Raw genomic sequence first — 5379 nt, 5'->3', positions numbered from 1 at the left:
CATCAGTGGTTTTGCAAGGATTCTTTGTTGTCATTGCTGGTCTCTCAGTCCAAACACTACTCGATCCCTGATCTGTCTTCAAGATCAGGAAATTTACACTGGCGAGCAGCCTGTCTCAGCGCTGAGATGAATTGCGAGGTCAGCTCACCCGGATGCTGGCTACACTGGATGAATTTATGCCACCAATAGATTGGAGCTCTCACTGGCATGAAATGCTCCTCCAACTTCTTTTTTAAATCAGCATATGAGACATTTTCAACGGGCGTTAGTGAGCACAGCCCAATGGCCACATCATACACGTCCTGACCACTTAAGCACAAAAGCCCTGCTGCTTTCATTTTATCTTCTGTGATCTTGTTGATCATCAGGAACCCTTCGACTCATCCCAGATGTGCTCCCCATCGCTCTGGCTCATCGATGTTGAAACGAAATTCACTGGTCGCTCCAAATTTAGCCATGTTGCACCGGTCCTAGAATGCTGCTTCATTAGGAAGGTCTCAGAATTTTTTTTCCTGCCTTTCCCACTTCAGAGTGACTTCAGCTCTGATTTAAACAGCATCCCACCTTTGTCGCCACTGTTAGATCGTGGGCTCTGGACCGCATGGCCAAGATGGACAATGCAGGACAACAGGGTTCAGCATAACATTCTTTATTGATGTAGCACAGACTTGGCAAAAAAGGGGCAACTGCCCCTCTTATACACCTAGCCAGGTATACTTGGAACCAATCCCATTGTCCGAATTTCCTGCAAAAGAATGCCCTGCCAATCCTGACAGGGCACCCTGCCACCTTCTGGTGTCAGTGGCTATCTCCTATATACATAGGAGACAATATTGATGATAGGAGATTTAATTCTTAGGGGAACAGAAACTATAGTCTGCAGATCAACAATCTATCTAGGGAGGTATATTGTCTCTCTGGAGCAAAAATCAAAGATGTAACTGAGTACCCTAATAAAACAACCAACCTCACAGATTACTATCCCTTTTTTCTCCTACACACGGGGACCAATGACACAACAATGAATCTGAAAACAATAACAAGAGATTGCAACAGCTAGGGAACAAAGTTAAACAATTAGGAGCACAAGTGATATTTTCATCTAAATTTCCAACAAAAGGCCAACATCCAATGAGACAGCAAAGGATTTTAAAAATGAACTACTGACTTAAAAAGCTTCCTAGATCATGGTCTGCATTATCTACATGAAGGGCTACTTCAGGGGATGGAGTCAACCTCACAAGAACTGGAAAGAATATATTCGAGAAATGGATGGTTCATCTTATCCAAAGGGCTTTAAATTAAAATTGAGTGGGGGGGGGCAATCTTCATGATCTTTAGAACCTGATTCCAAGTAAAAAATCTGCAGATAACTAATGAAATAAGGAAGTAAGGAATAAAGAGAAAGAAGAAATAAAAAAAGAAAAACATAATGAAGTAGAGAGTGATGGAAAGGATGGAAATCCCAGTTTCTTACACATAAAAACATACCCAAGATCGATAAAGGACTCAAATGCCTATACACCAATACTCAAAATTTATGGAACAAACAGTGTGAACTTGAAGTACTAGTACATGAAGGCAGATATGATATAGTTAGTATTACTGAAACTTGATGGGATGAAACTCGTGACTGGAATGTACTGATGAAAAGACACAAACTACTCAAAAGAAACAGACCTAACAAAAGAGGAGGTGAAGTTGCATTATTTATAAAAGATCACTACATTTCTAGAAATATACAAAAATAAGGATGAAAAGAACTGATTTTAACAAACTGAGAGAGAGCCTAACAAAAATGCTATGGATAAAAATCCTAAAGGGGAAAACAACTCAACAAGCATGGGAAGCTATGAAAAATATGATCATAAAAGCCCAGCCACCAAAATACCACTGAAAAAGAAAAACAAGAAATCCAAGAAAAAAACCCAGCATGGTTGCACAAAGATCTCTCTGAAAGACAAAAAGGACAAGTACAAAAAATGAAAAGAGGGACACATAACTAAGGCAGATGGTCAGAAAAGCAAAGGCTCAGAACAAAGACTTGCAACAAAAGACAAAGATAATAAAAACGTTTCTTTCAACATATAAATAACAAGAGAAAAGTCAAAGAAACAGTCCACTAGAAGATGGGAAGGAAGTAAAAGGCAGTAGAGAGAATCAGAATCAGAATAGAGCTGGAAGGAACCTTGAAGGTTTTCTAGTCCAGTCCCCTGCTCAAGCAGGAGATCCTATACCATTTCAGACAACTGTCTAGTCTCTTCTTAAAATCCCCCATGATGAAGTACCCACAACATCTGAAGGCAAGCTGTTCCACTGGTTAATTGTCCTCACTGTTAGGAAGTTTCTCCTTAAATCCAGGTTGCTTCTCTCCTTAACTAGTTTTTCCATCCATTGTTCCTTGTCCTGCCCTCTGGTGTTTTGGAAAATAAATTGACCCCTCCTCTTTGTGGCAACATCTCAAATACTGGAATACTGCTATCATGTCCTTTTCTCTAGATTAGTCAAATCCAAATCCTGCAACCATTCTTCAGAGAAAGCAGAGCTGCTTAACTCATTCTTTGCATCAATCTTTACACAAAAAGAAACTATAGCCTAAGCTATCAAACGCACAACTGCAAAAGACAGACTAGAAATAGACATTAAAATAAGCGAGAAAATGATAGGAGAACACCTGTCTGATCACTGGGACCTGATGGATTACATAACAGAGTTCTGAAGGAACTGGCAGATGTTATCTCAGAATCATTGTACCATATCTTTAAAAACTCCTGAAGCACTACTAGACTATTGGAAAAGAGGTATTCCATCTTCAAAAAAGTAAAAAAAACAGACTCAGGAAACTACAGAGCAATCAACCTAATATTAATACCTGGGAAAATACTGAAAAAACAAAACAAAACAGCAGATCTGTGAATATCTAGAAACAAAGTTATAACTAGTAGCCAGCACGGATTTGTTAAAACACATCATGCCAAACCAATTTTATTTCATTCTTAGACAAATACTCTCCAAGAGGAAATTTCTGTAATGTTACGACAGATGCAAATCACAATAGCTTTAAACCATGAGATTAAACACAACCTTGATGACATAAATGAACACATTTCTAATCTAAACTCAGTCAAAAAATATCCAGAAAATGATGGTAAAGAATGAACAAACAAATCAGATAATAGAATATAAACTAGAAAAAAATGACTTAATCAGCGAAGCTACAAATGAAGAGAATTATAATTTAATACAAACAGGAAAAAACTTACAAGACTTGGACACAATAAAAATGAAAAAGATACCTTATTTATTAGAACGTCAAAATAAACCTGAGGATAAGAAAGAAGACTTAACAAAATGGACACTGCCAGGAGAATCATAGTTTGGGAGACAAAAATCATATCTTTTATGTACTGTCTTCTCCACTCCCAACACTTACAAAAACACAAGAACTTCCTGGCAAGCTGAAAATTTGAAAAGCTATTTGGCAAAAGAAGAAGGCCAGAGACATATTCCAGAGATTTGACTCACCCTACCAGAGGGAGTATTACATAAGTAAATACTTGTTTGAATATGGTTAAACGTTGGCTATAAAGGGGTTTTACAAAAAGCGGGATAAGAGATATAAGTAACATAGTATTGATAATATATAAAATGTAAAAATATTGGGATGAAGTATGTGAATGAAAAGTTTGAATTTTAAAGATAAATTAAGTTTGAAGAGAATTAGGATTAAGGAATGATTGAAATATTGAGGGGAAATTAAGCTTAAATAAGAACTTTGAAAAAAGGATATATAGTGATTTAACAAATCAACTTTTACAAATATATGAAATATAAACCGATTAGAAAAGATGTTATGGGTAGATGTCATAAGCAGTATAATATTTTTATAACATATGAAATATGAAAATATTGGGATGATGTATTTAAATGGAAAATTTGGATAAATTTGGATATTTAGATGTTAAATACTGAGAAAATTATGACTGATAAGAATTGTTCAAATATTAAGGAGAAATTAAGCTTAAACAAGATTTATGAAAATAGGATATATGGTAAACCAATGAGATGATTTTTTTTATAAAAATAACACTAGTTGATAAGAAAAAAAAGTCACATATGGACATTATTATTGTTGATATAAACATGGAAGAAAATGTTTATATTTAATCATTTATGCATTGAAAGTATTAAAAATTATATTTGTTTAAGGTTGAAGGAGAATACTATTGGGAGAAGAGAAGATCAAAGAAATATACTATTAATCAATATACTAATTATGGAAGTATAAAAATTAATTATTAATGACTGTTAATTAACTATTGCTTGTGTGTTTTTTCTAAAAAAAATATGAACTAAGACAACACACTGTACACCAGGCACTAAGGATTGTTATTGCAAAAAATAATAAAACATCTTAAAAAATAAAAAAAAATGTGTGTAGTTGCTATGTTTTATCACAGTGATTCACCAGTTCTCTTGAACCAGATATTGTTTAACTATATTGTTGGGACACTCATTCATGAGTATAGAAACTAATGAATCTGTACTTTAGACCATCATGTATCGGAGATATGAACAAATCCCTGTGATGCTCTCCAAGCCCAGCGAGATTCAGCTTTATGTGGGTATGGACCTCTTCTTGGATGCTGACCTCCTAGAAATGACCCCGGACCAGAGGGAGTTAGAGAGATGCCAACAGCTCCACACAATGACCAAGAGAAGTGCAGATGCCATCCAGATCGCAGAAGTGATCCGTCATGGCCAGGGTTGTGCTGATGCAAGCCAGACATTTGTTCAAAGAAGAGGATTAGGGAAGAGTGGTTGCAGAATGTCTCTGTGTCAGGATGGGGGTGGGTGGAGGGTGACATCACATGCCTTTTTAAGCAATTGCTTAAATGTTGCCTGCTGTGATCAGTGAAGAAATGTCGATTTCAGTAAACGTCACTAACATTACATTATTTTGGTCCAAGAAAGTGAATTCATCTGGTCTACTCTAACCAACTGCTAGCAGAAAGTTTCATATCTATAACCATCTCACACATGGTTTTCAGGACTCAGTGAGGCAAGAGGAAATTTATATAACCTGATGGCAGCAAAGGGCAAATATTTCCCAGGTCTGTGGGTGTTAGCAGAAGCTAGGCAGTTTCTGATCCTTTAATTGGTCATTGTATCTACTGCTGGGTTATTTATTTAACCCCAAAGCTCCAACTTTGCAGAGAAAGCAAAATTAATAGATTAATTGGAAACTTGCATGGCAAAGTTTAACTTTAATTAAATGGGGCCAACTGCTAATTTCTGCAGTAAGAGACCTCTTTGAAAAGCAGCCCATGTGCCTTCCAGTTACAGGAAATTAGTTCCTGTTCACTCCTTAGCTAAGAG

The sequence above is a fragment of the Vipera ursinii genome (assembly GCF_947247035.1).
Source record: "Vipera ursinii genome assembly, chromosome: 14".
Classification (NCBI taxonomy): Eukaryota; Metazoa; Chordata; class Lepidosauria; order Squamata; family Viperidae; genus Vipera; species Vipera ursinii.
Note: the sequence above shows the minus strand (reverse complement) of the source record.